We start from the raw sequence: 21,013 nt of genomic DNA, 5'->3' as shown, positions 1-21,013 counted from the left end.
GGGTTCCCATGGCAACAGCAGTGACGTCACAAGGGCCTGGGAGGATGGAGGGGGTGGGTGAGGACAGAGGAGGGGATTTCTGGCTTCTCAGTCACCCCCAGGCACTGCTGCGGGGATGAAAGGGGGCCAGAGTGCCCCCCACCGCTTGGAGAAAGGAAAGCCCCTCCCTTAGGGGGGTGCCCCACACCCGCTGCCCAGGTGTGGGGATTCTAGCAGCCGTGAGGGCAAAGACCCAGGCTCAGAAGGCATCACGGCCCCTGTGCCTCGGCAGCCGTGCTCTGCCAGACTGGCCCTGAGGTCCTCCAGCCACACACCTCACCTGGGGCCTGTCTGGTCCCGTGAGACCACGGGCAGGTGCCCCTGCCTGGTGGGGGTGGGAACCAGACTTGAGTTTCTGGGTCTCATAGGAACTAGCCTGAGATGCTCTGCAGAAGGAAACAAACGCTTTCTGTTAACGGGTGGTGGGTGCCCTGAGAGGCCCTGTGTCCTGACCCCCTGGCTGCCTGTCAATGTAGGGCAAGGCTGCTGCCCGCTGCCTGGCCGCAGGTGTGGGGGCCTCCTGCCTGTTGGGGCCACACGCAGCCTCCTGTTCCACCTGGGGCTGTTGGGGACCCCTCGCCCGACTTTCTGCCTCTGTGCCCGTCACTGCTCACGTGGCATCATAAACGATGCAGGGCACGCTGCTGCTCGGCCGTGCAGTCCTGCGCGCACTCGGTGTTGGGGGAGGAGTCGGCCGCCCGACCTGGAACCTGCTCCACAGCCCGGCCAGGACTGTGACGACTCTGCCTCCCCTCGTGATGTCCACCTGATGCTCCTGCTGGCCCGGGTGCTGGACACCTTCGTCCCCTCGATGCCTGAGAACTAGCCTTAGTCCAGAGTGACGGGGACCCACCTCCCCGACTCCACTCCACCTGCTCCCTTGCCAGCCTGTGCCCTCCCCCTTGTGCCAACCCTGGGGCCCGGCAGGGGGAGGCCGGAGGCAGAGGAGCAGGCACAGCCCCCACTCTGAAAACCTGGCTGGGGGTAGGTGTCCCTGATCCCCGTTCCCTGGTTCACAGGCTCACGCGGCGGGTCTCGTGGGCCCCCCGCCCTGCGCCAGGCCTGGGGAGACCAGTCCTTGCCCTTTCAGACGTGCCTGTGTGCAGCGCGTGCCGCGTGCTCGGCTTGTCCTGGTGTAGCGCCAGGGCACAGGAGGCACACACAGCCCCTGCCTGCGTGGGGCTGACATCAGTGTGGTGGTGTGCAGACACAGAGAAGTGAGGAAAAGGCTGGAGGAAGGGCCCTGTGGATGTGGCCTGGGGCGGTCCGTGGCTCCCTCTGCGTGAGCAGGCTGGGGAGGCTTTCTGGAGGAGGTGGCGTTGAGCGCTGGTCCAGGCCAGGGTCCGAGCCCCGCCCCCCCGCCCCCATCTGCCTTGAGATCTGGGAGAAGCCCCTTCCCTCTCTGGTTGGGGCTTCCCGGCAGGCGTGTGGACGTCCAGGGAGATGGGGTGTCAGAGAGTTTGCTGTGAGCGGGGGTGGGGTGAGAGGATGGGGTACCGGTGGTCCTGGGGAGGGGGAGCCCCGCCCTCTGGCAGGACAGATGCCGCTCAGGCTCCGTAGGGGGCGGCTGGAAGGGTCTCCTGCCCGTGTCCACTCATAGAGGTGCAGACGAGCCTGGGGCCTCGGCCTGGCGAGGACAGCAGCCCCTTCTGCCCATCTGCCCCGCTGGGGGTGTCTGGGCGGTGGAGGGGGTGCACAGACTAGGAGGCCATCGCGGCCTCGCCAAGCCCCACCCGCCTGTCTGCAGGGCTGACTGTCCTGTCCACGGGCACGCGGAGGCAGGGCTCTGGCGGGAGTGTTTGGGGTCGGGTTCCTGCCCAACTCCTGCCCACTGGCCGTGGGGCCCCGAGACTACGTTCTCACCTGTCAGAAGGGCTCTCGGCAGGAGGAGGACAGCTCACCGCGGGCGCATTTATTTCCCCTTTGATTTCCAGCCCTTTCAAGAATCTGCCTACCCCCCGTCCCCCTCCCCCATATTCTTCTGGGAACATGTCTTTTTTCTCCTTTTATCAGCGTCGCCGTTGTGAACGGGGAAGGTGTGTGTCATCGTCGGCAGATGGGCCCGAGCAAGTGTTGGCCGGGCGGGAGTGTGCGGGCCTCCCTGCCGGGGCCCTCGGGGAGGGAGGTGCCTGTCCCAGGCTGCCCGGCAGCGGGGGGTGAAGAGGCCTCCTGGCAGGCTGCGCTCAGCCTCGGGGCTCACCTGCCGCCTGGGTCCCGAACCGGGGCCAGCTGCCTGGGTTGAGTGAAGAGAGAATGAGGCCTGGAACCCAGCGCCCATGGTTGCTTGCTGCGCCCGCTCAGCTCAGCTGGTCGGGTGGCTGGGGGCTGGGGTCCTGGAACCCAGCGCCCGTGGGGCTCGCTGCGCCCGCTCAGCTCAGCTGGTCGGGTGGCTGGGGGCTGGGGTCCTGGAACCCAGTGCCCGTGGGGCTCGCTGCGCCCGCTCAGCTCAGCTGGTCGGGTGGCTGGGGGCTGGGGTCCTGGACCACCTGGAGGGAGGAGCCAGAGTCACTGGACCAGAGGCGGAGGGTGTGGGATCCGGCCGCTTTTCTGGCCCGTTTCTAAGGAGGGTTTTCTGGAGCCCCCCGGACAGTGACAGGCTCTTCTGGGGATCTCACTTCTGTCTCGATGTACTTTTTTTAACCTTGCAGCTACGGTGGAACAGCTTACCACGTTTAGCCAGTGAGTCTGAGGGCACCTCAGCCATCATTTCAGGCAGACAAGCACGTTTGAAGCCTCATTCTCATATTTCTAATAAGCACTTATCAAATTTACAGCTCTTGCAGACGACTCATCAGGCTCCTGCCTCCCCTTCGCTGCGTTTTTCTTTCCTGCTTCGCACCCTCCGAGCTGGCTCTGCCTTTGCTCAGCAGATGAGTGCGTCGGCTCCTGTCGGCCGAGCGGTGACGGGGCTGCAGCTGCAGCTGTGGGCTGGGGGTCCCGGGCACGTTGGCGTCAGCCCTGCGTTCTCCCAGCATTGAAGCACCAGGCCCTCCTGGATCGCAAAACGTTAATCAGCACCAGCACTTTGCTTTTCTTGCTGGCATTTTAATAAACGTAATAGTGTATTATTTCCCAGGTAATTTTTTTTTGTCTGAAGATAACTATTTCTTCTCTAAAGCAAATGAGGAGAATGCTCGAAGGAGAAAAGGACTGTGGTTCCACCTGGAGAATGGCCCTCTGGGCTTTCCTTCACGTGAGGGTGAGAGTTTGTTAGAGTGTTGGTATCAATCACCCTTAAAAAAAGCGCAACAAACTGAAGTGTAACTCACCTGCAGAGACGCGCGCGCAGACCCCAGGGTACTGTTTACTGAATTTTTCATAAAGTGTAACCAGTGCCTCCGTCAAGAGGCAGAACCCACCAGCTCCTGGACATCACCTCTTGGCCTTTCAGGGGTCATGCCCTGCCCAAGGGTGACCACAGTTTTGGCTTCTAGCGGCATCGTTTTGACGGAGTTTCCTGGTGACTCAGTGGTAAAGAACCCGCCTGCCAATGCAGGAGAGGTGGATTTGACCCCTGGGTTGGAAAGATCCCCCGGAGTAGGAAGTGGCAACACACTCCAGTATTCTTGCCCGGGAAGTCCGTGGACAGAAGGGCAGGCGGGCTGCAGTCCGTGGGGTCGCAGAGCCGGACACGACTTAGTGACTAAACAACAAGCATAGTTCTGTCTTGTTTTCACACGTTGTGTGAATGGAGTCACAGGTAACTCACTCCTCACGTCTGGTGTGTGAATGGAGTCACAGGGAACTCACTCACGTCTGGTGTGTGAATGGAGTCACAGGTAACACGCTCCTCACGTCTGGTGTGTGAATGGAGTCACAGGGAACTCCTCACGTCTGGTGTGTGAATGGAGTCACAGGTAACACGCTCCTCACGTCTGGTGTGTGAATGGAGTCACAGGGAACTCCTCACGTCTGGTGTGTGAATGGAGTCACAGGGAACACGCTCCTCACGTCTGGCTTCTGTTGTCACACGCCTCACTCGTGAGAATCGCGTTCCTCTGGCCATGATGGTCCGTCCGTCCTCGTTGCCGAGTGGCACTCCCGGGTGTGCAGACGCCCTAGTCTGTGAGTCCCTCTGGCACCGACCAGCATTGTTCCCAGTGTGGCTGCTCTGAGCCGTGTTGCCAAGGACACCCTTGCATGTGAGTTTTGCGGGAGTGTGTTCATGTTCTGTCCGTCTGGGAGTGGACGTGCTGGCTCTGGTCAGTCACAGATCTTGAGCGGTTTCCAAGCTGCAAACTTCTCATCAGCATTATTAAAATGATGGTGCAGTGTTTGGAGAGGGTGCCCTGTAACTGATTCACAGTCCTCCTCAGATCGAACACTTATGTGGTCTCCAGTTTTTTCTCTTCTATATTAAGAAGCAGTGGAGATCTTTGGCTCAGTTCCTCTTTGGGATTATTTCTTTATGATAGGTTCTTGGGAGGAAGACAGTTGGCCCAAAGGCTGGACTTTCCTCCCCCGCTCCTGGGACTTTTTCAGATTGTCAGATGGGCTTTCCAGGTGGCTCATTGGTAAAGGGCTTCCCTGGAGCTCAGATGGTAAAGAATCTGCCTGCGATTTGGGAGACCCAGGTTCCATCCCTGAGTCGGGAAGATCCCCTGGAGAAGGGAATGGAAACCCACTCCAGTGTTCTTGCCTGGAGAATCCCATGGACGGAGGAGCCCAGTGGGCTACAGTCCACGGGGTCACAGAGTTGGATACGACTGAGCGACTCTCACTGTCTTGATGAAAGAGTCCGCCTGCCAATGCAGGAGACGGCGGTTCGATCCCTGGGTCGAGAAGATCCCCTTGACGAGGTCATGGCAACCCACTCCGGTGTTCTTGCGTGGAGAATCCCGTGGACAGAGTAGCCTGGCGGGCTGCCGTGCATGGGGTGCAGAGTCGGACAGGACTGAGTGAGCATGCACACGTGCTCGCAGTGGGTAGCGTGTACAGAAGAGCACCGAAATCACGTAGGAACACGGAAAGGATGACCACTGTGTGGACGCTGTCCGGCCGCAGTCAAGGCTGAGAGACTGCGATGGAACTTCGCCAGCCCCCGGGAGCCCTTCCAAGAGCTTTTCTGTGATGCAGTCCTCTTCCGTTCCCACACACAGACGGTACGTTCTGGGATGGCCTGTGTTTCTGTACTTTACATAAATGTGACCCACACGTCCATCGGAGAAGGCAATGGCACCCCACTCCAGCACTTTTGCCTGGAAAATCCCATGGACTGAGGAGCCTGGTGGGCTGCAGTCCATGGGGTCACTAAGAGTCGGACACAACTGAGCGACTTCACTTTCCCTTTTCACTGTCATGCATTGGAGAAGGAAATGGCAACCCACTCCAGTGTTCTTGCCTGGAGAATCCCAGGGACGGGGGAGCCTGGTGGACTGCCGTCTGTGGGGTCGCACAGAGTCGGACACGACTGAAGCGACTCAGCAGCAGCAGCAGCATCCACAGCCTTTGTGACTGCACTCTTTGGTCAGCAGCACTTGGGGTCGATTTATGTGTTCATCACGGGTGGATTTTCATTGCTGCAGAGCAGTCCCTTTCAAGACCTGGATCCGGCTGGTCCCTGCTTTGGGGCTGATGAACCTCTGTGCGTGTCTTTGGCTGTGAGTGCCATAGTCTGAGCTTTCCACCTGGGGTGGGGTCTCTGCTCTCGGAATGTTCAGGCGTGCATCAGTCTTCTCCTCGGTGTGATGGTGAAACAGTCCCCAGAGCAGAGGATGTCTTCCTGTTTCACCGTGTCCCCAACACAACACTCCTGAGACTTCTGAAGCTTTTCTGTCTCCATAAATAATGAAGTTGAGCATCATTTATGGTTTGATGTTTTTGGAGCCATTTGGATGTCCTCATTTGGGAAATGCCTTTTCAAGACCTCTCTCCATTTTGTAAATTACTGAGCTGCCTGTATTTTCCTCTTGAATTTGTAGGAGTTGCCCATAGATTCAGGATAAAGTGGCCTTTCCTCAGAGTAGATTGTTGTTGTTCAGTCGCTAAGTCACGTCTGATTCTCTGCGACCCCAGGGACTGCAGCCCGCCAGGCTCCTCTGTCCGTGGGATTGCGCGGGCAAGAATACTGCAGTGGGTTGCTGTGCCCTCCTCCAGGGGATCTTCCTGACCCAGGGGTCGAACCCACATCTCCTGCATCGGCAGGTAGATTCTTTACTGCTGAGCCACCAGGGAAGCCCCAGGAACTCTTCACTTTTGTGGAGTAAAGTTTATCAATGTGCTCTTGAGTGTCCACGGGGAGGAGGCCTTCCTGGCTTCCAGGTTGTCCATGCATTTCTCTGTTATCTCTTCAGACATATAGTTCTTCTTTTCTCATCGAGGTCTGTAGTCAACCTGGAATTGATTTTTCATGTGGTGTGAGGTAGGGGTCTGATTTCATTTTCCTCCCAGATATCTGATTTCTTGATTTGCTGGTCTCCTTTGTCATAACAAGGGCTGGCTCCTCGTTCAGGGGGTGAGCTTCCTGTTTTGATCCATGGGTTCATTTTCTGATCTCATACCATGAACACACGGAGTTTCTGTGGTTGTGTGATAAACTATCTGATGAGTAATTTGCAGCCGCCCCCCCCCCCCACTCCACCTTGTTCTTATTTAGGGCCATTCTAGGCCCTTGGCTCTTCCATGTAAATTTCAGAGTCAGCTCGTCAGGTTCCACAAAAAAGAAAAAAATTTCCAGGATTTTGATTGTGATTGCATAGAATCTGTGGATCAATTTGCAGTGTTGAATTTTAATAGGCGTTCATGTTCTGCTTACTACAGATGTATAGAAATTCACTTTACGTTTGAATATGGATTTTATGTCAGCGCTCTAAGTTCTGTCATCCATCACTGCACTTATACACTCTCTGGGATTTTTTATGTAACACCTGTGAATGACTGGAGTTGTTTCTCCCTTTCTGAGTCGTATCACTTTGATTTCTTTTTCTGGCCTTATTGCAATGGCTGAACCCTCTAGTGCAGTTTTGAACAGAAGCGGTGGTGGCAGCATCCGCGTGCTGTCCCTGGTCTCAGACGGGAAGTTTCAGCTTCGTCATTAAGCCTCTCTTCTGCTGTCAGCTATGCGCACTTTGGAAGCTTTTTATCTGTGTTGCCAAATGGCTTTCCAAAAAAATTGTGCTGGTTTCACCATAACCTTAGCAGAACTTTTCTTTAGTTGCTTTTTTTTTGGTGGTGGTTTTTAGATCACTGTTTATTTGATGAGCCTATATGGCGTCTCAGTGTAATTTTAAAAATTTGCATTTCCCTAATTATGCAGGAAGTTGAACTCGGCCGTGTGTTTGTTAGTGGTTCCTAATCAATTTGAATTCTTTACATAATGAAGTTATCATTTGTCACACTGGCTGTGAATGGTTTTCCCTGTATGTCGTACATCTTACTTTTTTTTTCATGTTCTTATACCTTATATTTATATGGTCAGATCTGTCTCTCTCCTTGTACAATCTATTCTATCCCTCCAGAGCTTGGAAAGCCTGTCTCTCTCCTGAGGACTGCTAAGTACTGAATTCTGTTTTCATCCAGTTTTTTTTTATGGTGTAATATTTCATATTTAACTGTTTACTCCATCTGGAATTTGTGGGGCTGTGGGGTGTGAAGTGAGGAGTTAATTGCTGCTCGCAGTTAACGGGGAAGGGGCCTCATTTGCACTTCCAAGCCTGGGGCCCCCCGGCTTCCCTTCGGCAGGGCTGAGTGGGAAGAGATTAAAAAGGGGGGAGGGGAGGTGGTGTGTCTGCAGCCAGCCTGGGAGCTGTAATTACCGCGTCCCTGGCTGCCACTGCCCGACTTTGAGTCAGAAGCAAAGAGCTGTCAGGCCGGCTGAGGAGCGTCCTGGGTGATCCCAGGCCCGTCTGTCTCTGGGACTGAGTTTCCCCGACTGCAGAGGGGTGGCATTGATGACCCCTGTCCTGTGGGTGCTGTCACAGGAGCGAGTCCTGCAGAAAGTGGGGGGTGGGGGGTGGGACGGGGAGTCAGTCTGGCTGGGCACAGGTCCCGGTTCCTGTGTGTAGAGTGACTCCTCTGAGCCTTGGTTTCTCTTTCTGGAGGCAAGGGTCATCGAGGTGCCCGCCTGGCAGGGTCATGTCTCTGCTGTTGTGGTCACTATTCAGGGACCCCAGCTCTGATGGGCTGGGGACACCCCCTCCCCTTCCTCAGCGCCCCAGATTGAGCTGGGTGGCCGGCACGCAGAGCCCCGTGTCTGCTTCCGGACCCAGGGAGTAGGCTTGGGGAGCGCCGCCCGGCAGGGTTCCGCTGCCTCCCCAGCCCTGTCCGCCCTGCGGGGCCCCCTCCCGCCCCTCTGCCTCCTGCCTTGCCCTCCATTGGAAACCAGCCACGCTGCACCGTGGACCCAATGGAGCGAGGAGAAGCCACCTGGCTCCCTTCATGGGTCCCCAGCCTGGGATGAGCCCAGGGACCCATCTGGAGCCTTGCGGGGGGCGTCTGCCGTCTGTCCAGCTCAGTGGGCAGTGGAGGGAGGTGGGGTGCTGAGGAATGGAGCGCTCCCTGGAGCCCCCCAGAGGCAGGAGGGAGCTGAGACAGTGTGGGGCACCCCTGCCCCCTGGACACCCCAGGAGGGCACCGCCCACAGCAGCTGCCAGGGAGGGGCTGGGCAGCTCAGTTCACCCCCTTCCCCCACCCGCCGCCAGCCCCATCCCCCAGCCCTCGAGTCCCCTCTGAGTCGGGGGTCCCCGCTGCCCTCCGTCCTGCCCGCTCTGTGGGGTCGGCACCAGGACGGCGCCCTTCCCCAGCCCCTGGCACAGCAGGTGTGCAGACTGCACGGGCCTGGGGTGGCAGCACCCCACGGCTGAGCCTGCCGCGTGCCAGGCCCGGCTAGGCGGAGAGGGTGGCCGGCCTGCCAGATGCGGGGCAGTGGGGTCAGGTCGGGGCAGAGGCCTTTGTGAGCGGGAGCGCACGCCAGAGGCGGAGAGGCCGTGCAGCGTCTGAGTGAGAGCGGAGCCTGAGCTCGGCGGGTCAGGGGGCGCACCTCCTGGGCCCCACTTCACAGGCGGGGTCTGGCTCTGGACCGAGAGGCAGGACCAGGTGGAACAGGGTTTCCTGCTGCCCGGAGTCCCCTCGCCCCTGCCCCGTGGGCGGTGCGGGCTGGGGGGGAGGGCCTGGGGGGGACGGCGCAGCTGCGGGAGGCGGGCTGCTGGCATCAGCAGGAGCCCCTCCTCCCCTCCCCAACAATCAGGGCAGAAAATATGCAAATGGTATAATTACTGGTGTCTGTTTTGCTGATATAAGTGCTTGAAATGCAGATGTCAAGTTCGGGCCTTTCCTCTGTCCCACCCGCACGGGACTGACGTCTGTGTGGCTCCATCGTGGGGGAGGGTTGGGGACCCCGCCCCCCACCATCCACCTCTGCCACCATCCGGACGTGGTGGGCTGCCCAGCCCCCACCAACCGTGCGCATGGCGCTCCTCGGAAGGGAGGCCTCGGGCACCCCCACCGTGTGGCCTGGGGCCTGTCGGTCAGCCCCCAGCCCCAGGTCGCCTGTCCGAGGGGTGGACCACAGCCGCGAGGCCCCCGGGGCAGCTGAGGGAGGTTTGTGGTCCGCTCCCCAACCTGAGAAGCCCGGCACAGGTCAGTTGCGGTAAACCAGAGACTCAGAGTCCCGGGAGGCCTTTGGGGCCCCTGGTGAGCCCCCAGCTTCTGTGTGTGCCTGCCCGGGGAGGGGCAGGGGGGCTATTACCTTCAGCCCCTCCAACCCAGGGGGTCTCTGCAGCTTTGGGGGCCCTGAGGCCTGTGGGTTCAGACCAGCCTGGGTGGTGGCCAGCGAGGGGTGGTCACCGTCATCCCGGTAGTTTGGAGGGGGAGCTGAAGCTTGTCGAGGTCACCCGGGTCAGCGTGTGTCCATTGGACGCCCACTTCCCTCCCTCCCACCCAACCCTGGGTCTCCTGCCCGGGCTGCGCCCCCCGAGCCCGCACCCTCAGTCATTGGCCTCACCTGAGCTCCTCCCGTGAGTCCAGCACCTCTGGGCTGTTCAGGCCAGTGGATTTCCAGTAGCTGCACAAGTACCATCTTAAAACTGGGATGGGCACAGCCCCAGAGAGGCCTCCCGCCGGCCCCTAGTGTGGTCAGAGGCAGGTGGGGGTGGGCCCCCGGCTCCCCTGTGGTCCGCGTGGTGGGACGCTGGCTGGGGCTGAGTGGCAGTGGAGTGCGGTGAGCGTGTGGGCACACGTGGGCCTGGGAGGGCGTGCGCGCGCGTGCACCCGTGTGACCTGTGGGTCTGCAGGCGATGCCAGTGGGGCATCGTGAACGGCCTGCTTCTCCTCTCACGCCTGTGAGCCGGGCCCGCTCCGCCCTGGCCAGCTGTGCTGGACGTCTGAGGGCGGCTGGAAGCCCTGCTCTAGCAGGGTGGGGGTCCCCAGCTTTCCAAGTCTAGTCAGGACTGGGTATACAGCAGGCACTCAGCACGCGTGCCTTCCTGCTTCTCTGGGGCCTGGTGGGCGAGGCAGCCCCTCTGCCTGCTCCGGGCAGCTGGAAGGCCGACCTGGGGTGGTCAGGGTCCCCAGGACCCGGGAGAGGAGAGCAGAGGCCGCCCGGGGTGGGCAGAGGCTGTGGGTGGGAGCGGCTCTGGCCTCCCCCCCCTGGTCCCCAGGCTTCAGCTCGGCCAGGAAGCCTCCTGGGAGCTTCTGAGCCCCCGCATTCTATTTTTATTCCAATTACCTTTTCCTAGGCAGGTTCAGCCTCATTAGCATATTCAAATGCATCCATTATTATTTCAATTAGCTGTTGAGTAATTAAGTCTAATTGATGAGCATTCCCCCCACTTCCCCACATATTTTTTGGTTATTTACATCCGCTCCTAACCAACAATTTTAGGTAATTACACGCCACTCACTCGTCTATTTGCACACACTCTAGCACGACAGGCGCCCTCCCCCCAGCCCCGGAGCCTGGGGGGCTTCCAGCGGGGGTGGGGGCTTCAGGCTGACAGCCTGGGGACCCCCTCGGCTCTTGCCCAGGCCCTCCTGAGGGTCACTGCCAGGCTTCCAGGGGCTAAAGGTGTCCCGGGGCCCCCCTTACTCCCAGAAACGAGTTGTCCCAAAGACAGCACCTCCTCTGGGCAGCCCCTTAGCCCCCCAACCAGGTGAGACACGCAGGCCTTCAGTCAGAAAGGCTGAGAGCGAGGGGCCCGGCTCCTCACGGCGTCTCCCCTGTGTGACCCCTCCCTGAAGGCACCCCTTGCCTCAGTTTCCCTGCCTGCAAAGAGGGATCCAGCGACTGCGGAGTGAGGGCTCACGAGGCCCGGGAGGGCGCTCAGGGTCCAGGGAGGTGGTGGATGACCGCTCACAGCTGGTGGGCAGGTGCAGGGCTCAGGCTGTAAACTGACTTCCTAAGCATCAGCCAGAGCCTGGCGTGGGCCTAAGGCTTCTGTTTGGGGGCCCCTGCCCCGCGTCTGGGCCACCGCACGGTGGAGCGGGCTGGAGCCCCAGCAGCGACCAGAGGCCCAGCCAGTCTGAACTCGGGAGTTCTGTCGTCTCTGTTTCTGGGTCGGCCCTGCCCTCTGCCCTCCTCCAGTACCGGAAGCCCCAGCCTTTCTCTCCCGTGATCCACATGCAGGCATGCCCAGGGCGGAGGCTTTTGTGTGCCTGGCTGGCAGGGTCTCCCAAATGTCCCCACGTCCTTCTTACCTCCGCTCGCTCTGTCTCCACACAGCAGGAGCTGCCGGAGACCCTGTGTCCTGCCTGGACCCCCATCTGTCTGTGTGTCCTGGAATGAGGAGGTGATGCCCATGACCCTCACGGGGAGGAATCCACCCACCTGGGCTCCGCAGACGGTGCAGCTCACCGGCGGGCCCTGAGCTGAAGGTAAGGGCCATCTCGCCTCGTGGGCCATCTGGATGAGGCAGCCCTGCAACCTGGAGGCAGGGGTGCTGGGTTGTGGGCGGGCCTCCAGTCCTCCGTGAGACCCGCTCTCCGACAGAAACAGATGGCCTTCAGGGTCCGACTCCAGTGCAGTGGCGATGCCCGCCCCAGAGAGGAGACGGCCAAGGCTTCAGGGCCCCCTTGGGCCCGAGAGGAGAAGCTCGGGGCTTTAGGAGACCAGGGGATGGTGCTCCGGCCTGTCATGTCCTCCCCAATGGGGCACCAGGGCCCTGTGGGTTAAAGGAGGTTTTGTCTTCTCCCACTTTGTGGGAACAGATACAGCGTTGGGTTGGAGCGTGCACCGCCATACCCGCCGTGAGGCCAGTGTGTGCAGACATGCCTCGTGTCTGCTTAAAGACAGGCTCTTTATCCTGAAGATGGATGCTGGACTGAACACCCCAGTGGGTGAGGGGTCAGAGCTGCCCTGCCATGGCCTCTTTATCCTGAAGATGGATGCTGGACTGAACACCCCAGTGGGTGGGGGGTCAGAGCTGCCCTGCCACGGCCAGGGCTTCTGGATACTGGACTGAACACCCCAGTGGGTGAGGGGGTCAGAGCTGCCCTGCCATGGCCAGGGCTTCGGTGACCGCTGTGCCGTGTCTTCTGGGCGCCTCGTTCCAGCTGAAAAGCAGCCGGACAGGCTGTCTTCCGTCGGCTCAGAAGTCGCAGATGCGCTCTCTTTGGGCAGTATCTTGGTTTCTTGGGCCACGGGCACTTCCCGGGCCTCTGACTCGGCAGCCCTGACTCGGCTCCTGGGCCCGTGCCGTGGGGTGTCTGGGCTGACAGAGCTGGGCCGTTGTGCCCTGAACGGGCAGGGGTGCAGTCCGTAAGCCGCGGCGCACTGGCCGCTAACCGCGGGCTTCAGGTCTGGGGTGTCTGTGGTGGGCCGTCGCTGCCGTTTTCTGCCGTGTAGAGGATTCGCTAAGCTGAGTTTATTTAAAGTGACCGTGACCTTACGCTCTGCCGACTGTCACTGGAGTGACAGGAGGTGTTGGGGAGTTTGCGAGGCTTCCTCCTCCATCACGCACTCCCCAGGCTTCTCCGTGGCTTTAGATGGAGGCCTCTGGGGGCGGCTCTGGAGGGGAGCGGAGGATGGGGACAACCGCCCGCTGGAAACCAAGGCAGCGGGCGTCTGGGCAGGCCTGGCCTGGGTGGGCATCAGCATGCAGGCGCAGCGGGCTGGGCCCGGATCGTGGGGTTCAGCCCCCTGGCCACTGCTCTGTCCGTCATTGTTCAGATGGCCATCAAGTGCCTGCTGTTGGCCAGAGCTGGTCATGGGGGTGGGTGGAGACTCTGGCCCCGTCCGGCGGGAGGGCGGGCATGAGAACGCGCAGGTAGTGCCGGGCCAAGGCCTCGACGCTTTAGCTGATATTGTTAGGGAGGTTGGGGTGGGTGGACTGGGCTCTGACTGTCACAGCCACCAGCTCCGTGTGACAGCGGTCAGCACCTGCCCCTCAGTGGGCCTCATGTTCCCATCTGAAACGTGGTGGGGTCTCCAAGAACCTTCTGCATGGACTTGTTGAGAAGTCGGGAAGACAGGACCGTCTGGGGAGGGGTCAGCTCTGACCACATAGTAGCCTAAGACCCCCTTGGGCGTCCACACTGAGACTCACACAGCAGTGGTGCTGTCCACACAGGTGGTGGAGTGTGGACACTGAGGGCCCGGCTGGGTGGACTCAGGGTGCTGCCCCCAGAACACTGGCACTGCCACGCTGGGTGTCCATCCCCAGAGTTCGGCTGAGGCTCCGGCGTCGGCTCAGTCCTTTCTTGCCCCAAACCCCACTCTCGCCCCGAGCCCCGTTCTCGCCCCGAGCCCCGTTCTCGCCCCGAGCCCCGTTCTCGCCCCGAGCCCCGTTCTCGCCCCGAGCCCCTTTCTCGCCCCGAGCCCCGTTCTCGCCCCGAACCCCGTTCTCGCCCCGAGCCCCGTTCTCGCCCCGAGCCCCGTTCTCGCCCCGAGCCCCTTTCTCGCCCCGAGCCCCGTTCTCGCCCCGAGCCCCGTTCTCGCCCCGAGCCCCGTTCTCGCCCCGAGCCCCACTCTCGCCCCGAGCCCCACTCTCGCCCCGAGCCCCTTTCTCGCCCCGAGCCCCTTTCTCGCCCTGAGCCCCGTTCTCGCCCCAAGCCTCTGCTCTCAGTGGTGCTGTCTCCCTAGGGTCCTTGAGTGCCTGGAGCAATCTTGGTGTCGGGCAAAACCCACTCTGCTGAGTTGTAGATGTAAAACGCTGGAAAGGTTGCTCACCACCTCTGACGTCCCATTTTAAAACAAATTCATTGAAGTATATTTGATTTACGATGTATTCGTTTCTGCTGTACAGAAAAATGATTGAATTACGTGTGTGTGTGTTCTTTCCCATCGGGGTTCATCACCGGGTACTGAATGAGCTCCCTGTGCTGTGTGGCAGGACCGTGGTGCCCGTCCATCCTGTATGTGCTGGTTTGCATCTGCTGACCCTGAACCCCAGCCCTTCCCCACCCCCACTCCTCCTTGGCTGCACAAGTCTGTCCTCCGATCTGAGTCTGTCTCTGTGTCACAGATGAATTCATTTGTGTCACGTTTTAGATGCCATATACATGGGATCATACAGCAATTGTCCTCTTTCGGACTTAACTTCACTTAGGACCTCCTGTTTTTTAAACCTGTGAAGTGGCGATAATATCCTCATCCTCCCACATAAGGGGAGCCTTACTGGGGACGTGTCAGCTGCCCCACGTCCAGCAGGCGCTCAGGAAACAGAGGTGGGGACCCCCTCCCTGCCCCCTGGGCCACCCCAAGCATGAAACAGGAGCGTCTCTGGTCCATCACGTTCCATGAACGCTAGCTCTTCTCTTCCCTGCGTGAGCCCGTGCCAGCGCATGGCAGGCTGTTCAGGTTCGGGCTCACCCGAGTTGATCTGGGCCTGGCCCTGAGCCCTCACACTCACCCCAGGCTGCGTGTCCACTGAGCCTGGCGGGAGGCAGGCCTGAATGGGTGTCTGTGGGGTGAATGGATGGGTGTTTCCCAGCCCCGCCCCACCTGAGGAGGCAGGTGGCAAAGCAGATGGCAGGGCCCCTGCGGGCCTGGCAGAGGAGCCTGCGCCCTGCCCTCGTCTTCTCCGGGAAGCTGGGGGTTGGGCGGTTGTTCCCAGATCCCTTCCAGAGAGAACATTTCGTCATTTAGTGACTTGAACTTTCTCAGTCTATTCTTGCCTCCTTCCTCCTCCGTTTCCTGGTCCAAAGGCCTCGTCCCTAGAAGTTGCTTTTATTGAAGCGGTGACTAAGAGTCCAGGAGGGACCTTCTGAGCGTTCTAATGACCCCAGGTGACCTGTGGGGCAGGGCCCGCTCGGGCGGCCCCATGTTCAGCACCAAGGACAGAGCCCCCGTGGGCCTCTCTGGGCTGCCGGGAGCGGTCTGGGAGCCGGCAGAGCTGGAGCCCGGTGCCCCCCTGTAAGACCCCTCCTCTCTCCAGGCCTTGGTTTTCTTGAGAAATGGGGGTGATGCTCTCCCCAGCAGAGCCGTGTGACATAGGGGTGACTTGCCATCCAGCAACTGTCAGGACGCCCGCCCCCCTGCACATCCCCGCCCCTCCCCCAGCCCCCCAGCCAGTCCCCCCCCTCCCCCGCCACCCCCACCTCCCTCCCTGCACCTCTCCAAGGAGCAGTTATTTATCTGCAGGAAGGTGACAGGCGGCAGTGGCTGGAGTTGGAACTGCTGTCCAGAGATCAGCTGGCGGCTGCGGAGCAAACAGCCCGAGCTAATTAGCAAAAGGTCACGCCCGCTCCTGGAGGCCCCGCTTTTGAAGTCAGGGCCTCACACAGACAGGCTGGAAGGGACTGAGGCTTTGAGTTAGTGGCTTGGTTACCGGAATGGCTTCAAAACCCTGCCCACAGCTCATCACTTGACCACCCAGCAGCCCACAGCTCTGAATTCACCTTTTAGAAATTCCCGGCGCCAGGGGTCCATCCACCTACTCCGGGCCCAGGCTGGACAAACCACGGAGACCAGTCCCCAGTGTGGGTCCAGGGCTGGCCTCAACCCCCGCATCCCCCCGGGCATCCAGCCCAGAGCCCAGGGGTGGACCATCCATGGACCTTCCGTAGCAGCCACCCACGTACCACTCCCCCCCGGCCCCGCCTTCCCGCTGACTGCATTCTTACTGTTTTTCCTCTTAAATAAATTTACTTTTTAAAAACTTAAATATATTTATTTAAAAGGGAAGTTTTATGGCACCGCTACAAATGGAAAACAAGCCTCCTTTTCCATAAATAGAATTGATAATCATAAAAATAAATTCACTGGAAACGAAACAATGTTATTAAATTCTAGTTGGATGCTGGGGCTCAGGGGAGGCTCAGAGCCCAAGGCCTTCTGTTGCTTTATTAAAAAGGGAAAACAGCACGCGTGCAGAGGTGTTCGAGACGTGCTCGCCCTGACCTGAGACTCTCTCTTGATGTAATCAGAAGCACTGAAAGGAATTAAATTGAGAGCAACTTTCTAATGAAATTACTCAGCAGTATTTTATGCTGTGTCAGCGAGGGATTGAACCTGGCTGCACAGGACAGAAACCGGACACTTGTGTGGGTGAACCCCACGAAGGGGCTCGTTTCCTCTCACGTGAAGCGCGCAGCGGTGCAGGTGGCGCGTGGTCTAAGGAATCTGTCGGCAGCTCAGGTTTCTTGTAGCTTCCCCTCGAGCCAGTCTCAGCATTTGCCTGCATGGCCTCCCAAAGGCTGCTGTGTCTCCAGTCATCGTATCTGCATCTCAGGTGGGAAAAGCAGGAGCAGTGAAGGGAGAGGAGTATGCTGGCCGAGTCCGTTCCTTGTCAGCAGGGCAACAACTTGAGCCCATTCTCTTTGCCCGCTGTGGCCCACAATTGCCTCCCGACTGGTTCTCACTAAACGGCTCGTCCCTGCCGCATGCTTACTTGGTGCCTACTGGTTTCCAGGCAGTAGCCCCTGCCTTTGTGGTGTTCGCAAGGCCGTGTGGCACTCACGAGCTGAGTCGTGGAGCATCCTTCCCCACTCCACCCACGCCTGCTCCTGCTGCTCAGTGGGCTCAGCTCAAGGATGGTCCCCCCAGGACCATTTCCCCTCCCCCAAGCTGCCCTTGCCGCCTGCGGGGGTGTCCGGGTCCAAGGGCCCAGTCAGCCTGTCCAGCGCTGCCCCGGGTGGGGGAGCAGCCCTGCCTGTCCCTGCAGCCCCCCTGGGTCCCTGTTCCCCTCCTGCCTCTGGCAAAGCCCCCTTTGGCTTTTGTGTCCCTCCAGCCGGGGGCCCGGCCGGGCCACCAGGGGCCACGACTCTGCTCCCTTACCTAACCCTTTCATTTCCTCCTGGAAAGCGCCCCTCACGGTTTCTGAGCTGAACCAGCAGGAGGAGGGTCGGGCTCAGGCGGAAGTGGCCCCGGGCGCCCTTCCCCTTCAGGGCTCCGGGCGTCCAGCCCTGCCACAGATTGGACCCTCGGCCTGAGCTCCTTCTCGCCCCCTCCCTCCTAGACCCGACCTCTGCCTCTGACCCCTCTCCTTGGTATCAGTGCTGAGGACCCACTCTAGGCCCAGATTTGAATATGGGTCCCAGTGTTGGGCAGACGTGCAGTCACGGACAAGCTGTTTAACCTCTCTGTTCTTCCTCCATACGACGGGCTGATGGCAGCTGCTGGGGGCTCTCTGAAGTGAATGGGAGGCCCCAAGGGGCTCCCTACCTGTGCCTCCCCTTCCTCCCCCGCCCCCGGGGATGTCCACAGTCTGCACACGTGGGCACACACTGCTCTGTGCGGATATGGCCCCCTGACATGGGGCCTGTTCCCCGCCCGCCCTCCCCAGTGACTCAGCGCCTCCCTCCCCAGCTCTGCCTGCTGAACTGGGACCCCAGCAGCCACCGTGAGCCCAGGGTTAGGGCTACAGGAGGGAAGGGTCCAGGGAGGGGAGGCTGCTGCCCAGGCTGGGGTGATGGCAGCTGTGGGGAGTGATGGGAGAGGAGGGGAGTCAAGAAAGAGTGGGGTTTGGGGCCAGGGAGCCTGGGCAGGGGAGCCAGTGGGGAAATGAGCAGAGTTGTTTTCTCTTTGTGGGGATTTGATAGGGAGGGACGTGGCCCAGAGCTCAGGAGATGCGACTCTACAAGACGGATGTGCAGGTGAGAGGACGGGAGGGACGGGAGATGCGTCCTCTCCCGCCTGAGCTCAGCTCCCACAGCCCCCGAGAGACCACCCCTGGGAAAGGCATGTGGAGAGTGGCTGAAGGTCCTGCCCTGGTAGACCACGGGAGGCTGGAGAGGGGACATGGAAGGTGGCAGGGACGAGCTGGCAGAGGGTGTGAGTGGGGGTCTGGTCCTGCCTCTCCTTTGTCCCTCCCCACCCAGGCCCAGAGCATCTCATCCATCCCTCTCCTCCCGAGCATCTCCAGATCTGGTTGAGCACCCTCGCTGGTAATCTGTTCCCGGGTGAGACGGCCCTCATCTGTATTAGTGAGCTGTTAAAGTTCCCGAAAACATGGCAATTCAAATGAGATAGAAGTTTTATTGTTCACAGAACAACCCAGAGGCCCGTGGCCCAGGGCTGGTCGGGCAACTCTATAACCTGTGGCTTCTGTGTCTGGAACCAAAGTGGCTGCTCCAGTTCCCACCATCACATCTGCATCCCAACTGGGCAAGGCGCATGCATGCCCATTCCTTTTAAGGGAGTGATTCAGCAGTGGTGCACTTCAGCTCCACTCACAGTCTATTGGCTAGACCTTAGGCCATGCCTAGCTGCAAGGGAGACTGGCAACCACAGTCTTTACGTGGATCCAGTAGCAAAAGAAAAGAAAGATAAAACTGGTGACCACAGACAGCGTGGTCACACATTCCTCTTGGTCTTCCTGTGGACCTGTGGGGAGAGGTGGATGCAGGAGTGCCCTCAGCCGGCCTGGCTGGTGAACGGGGGATGGGCTGGTGTGATGGATTCACTCCAGGGCCGCAGTGGTCTGGGCAGGAAGCTTGCTGTTACTGGAAGTTACAGGGCAAGAGGAGGTCTTGCACATTTTAAATATGGTGGCGGAGGCTGGCACTCCCTAGTGAGAGGGTGGCTCTATAATGTAGCATCTAGTCGACAAACACTTCTGAGAGTAAAAAGACAATAATTACATGGAAACAGGAAACCTGGGTGTGTGGTCACCCTATGTAGAGACAGATCAACTTACCTGTTTCCTGTGTAGGGACAGTGAGGCCTCAGGCCCTGGGTTAGTGACACAGGGTGTCAGCCACGTCGTCATTTCTGCCCCCACCCCAGCACATCAGCCTCCCTAAGCCTGGGTTTCAGTGCTGCCTAGGATGGGGCGTCCCGAGGCAGGGAGCTTGCAGCTTGAGTTTAGGGCTCCCGGAGCTGTCCAGGGTCCTGACCAGCTGCACAGAGTCGGCGCGGGGTGCAGCTCTGACTGCACTGAGCGGCCGTCGCTTGCTGCCCCCTGGTCCCCCGTCGTCCCGTAAGCCACCAGGCAAGGTTGGTCTGACCTCTCCTGCCCCCCTTCCTCTCGCGCTCGAGTCTCTCACTGGAGTGTGACACAGAAGTTCAGGTGTTAGGAGTATGTTTAGCTCCATAAACTTTCATGAACCAGACACAGTCGTGTCCCCAGGACCCAGATCAAGGGCATCGCTGCCCCCTGAGGCTCGCCTCATGTCCCTTCCCAGTCACCACCCCAAGGGCAACCACTCGCCTTCTGCATTTGTGATTTCGTGGGAATGGCTCGCTGCTCAGCCCCATGTGTGTGACCGCATCACGCTGTTGGCTCCTCGGGGCCCGCCCGCCCTGTTGCTGTTCTCTCATTGCTGGGCACCGGGGGCGTCCAGTCGGGGCCTGTATGGGCAGCGCTGCTGTGAGTGTCCGCGCCCCCCTGTGCCCACGGGTGTGCGTTTCTTCCGGGGCTCGTCCGAGTCTCCCACTCCGTTTCCAGGGCCCCGCCCTCCCTCTTTCCGTGGCCGCTGCAGCTCCCTCTGTTCCCAGCAGTAGTTCCTCCTCCATCCGCAGCCAGGGTGGTCATGCCTCCTCCCTTCTGACCCTTCCTTGGCTCCCCAGCGCCCCTGGTCTGATCACAGCTCCCAGCAGGTCTGCCCCGATGGGTCCTCTCACCGTATGCCATCCCCTTCCCACCTCCGGGCCTCTGTACATCCTCACAGGCCATGCCCCTCTCTCCCTTCCACCCACCCAGGCCTCTGCAGGGGCAGACTGTCTCCTCAACCCCTGAGGCCACTGGCTGAGGCCTGGACCGTGGACTGAGCCTCCACTGTGGGCTCCCTGCAGCGCTCACAGTCCCGTCTCGCTCAGGCTGGTAGGAGTTCTGTCTTCCCTGCCTCGGTCTGCATCCCAGTTGGCCCAGCATCTGGCCCATGGTGGGGCGGGGGGCTTGCTCACCATTTGTCTGTGAGGTGGGCAGGAAGGGTGGGAGCCATGGTCCCCACTGAGGGTCAGGAGCTGAGTCACCGGGGCCCCTGGGTGGGAAGCGCAGTTGGCTGGGTGGCCGTGCACACCGAGTGGAGCAGAGCTCGGAGCCCTGCCCTTAACCTGAAAACTGAAGACACCGCGGGGCCCAGAGAGCTGTTCTTAAATGGAGCAGGGCGGGGGGGGGGGGTGTTGGTGAGCACTCAGACGGGGGTGGAGCAGACCCCGGGGTCAGGCGGCGCCTGCAACCTCGCCCCAGAGGCCTGCTCACCCCATGCCCTGCCCGGCTCCCCCTTCCCAGCACCCCCGCCCTGGCCCTGGCCTGGAGCTGTCCCAGGAGACGTCACTTGTCTCCTCCCCACTTCCTCTCCTCACGAGGAAGCCCTCACTGGGCCGCGGCCTGGGACCACCACCCACCCTCTCCGCTGGGAGCAGGAGGCGGGCACCAGCCAGGGTCCCAAGTCTCCAGCCTGGGCCCAGTTTAATTCCTCCAGCTCCCCTCAAGGTCCGCCCAGCCTTGGGTGAGGGACAGCTGGCCCAACCCCAGACCAGCCTCAGGTGTAGAGAGTGCCCTGAGGTCACAGGTGGGGGCGGGCTGGGCAGCCACGCTCAGGGCCTCCGCCGGGGGCGGCTGGGGACCAGACCGCCCTCTGCCTGGCCTCGTGGGCCAGCAGTGTGCCGGGCGTGGATCCGGAGACCCCTGCAGCCCCTCCTGCTCCGGCATTGTGG

The 21,013-nt window shown here is 60.3% G+C and overlaps 1 protein-coding gene and 1 long non-coding RNA gene across 2 annotated transcripts in view; both read left to right on the top strand.

Moving 5' to 3' along the window:
- ELFN1 (extracellular leucine rich repeat and fibronectin type III domain containing 1) overlaps window positions 1-21,013 on the top strand; it is a 63,964-nt gene that overhangs the window by 26,061 nt on the left and 16,890 nt on the right. Inside the window, exon 2 of the mRNA XM_061402348.1 lies at window positions 11,696-11,847. The gene's annotated coding sequence lies outside the window, so the exon portion shown is untranslated. The remainder of the gene's footprint in view (window positions 1-11,695; window positions 11,848-21,013) is intronic.
- Window positions 36-3,109, top strand: LOC133238816 (uncharacterized). Its single transcript, XR_009733643.1, has 2 exons — window positions 36-2,718; window positions 2,814-3,109. It is a non-coding gene; the product is annotated as an uncharacterized LOC133238816 (long non-coding RNA).

The sequence above is a fragment of the Bos javanicus genome, chromosome 25 (assembly GCF_032452875.1).
Source record: "Bos javanicus breed banteng chromosome 25, ARS-OSU_banteng_1.0, whole genome shotgun sequence".
Classification (NCBI taxonomy): domain Eukaryota; kingdom Metazoa; phylum Chordata; class Mammalia; order Artiodactyla; family Bovidae; genus Bos; species Bos javanicus.
This window is presented reverse-complemented; position numbering and strand designations above follow the sequence as displayed.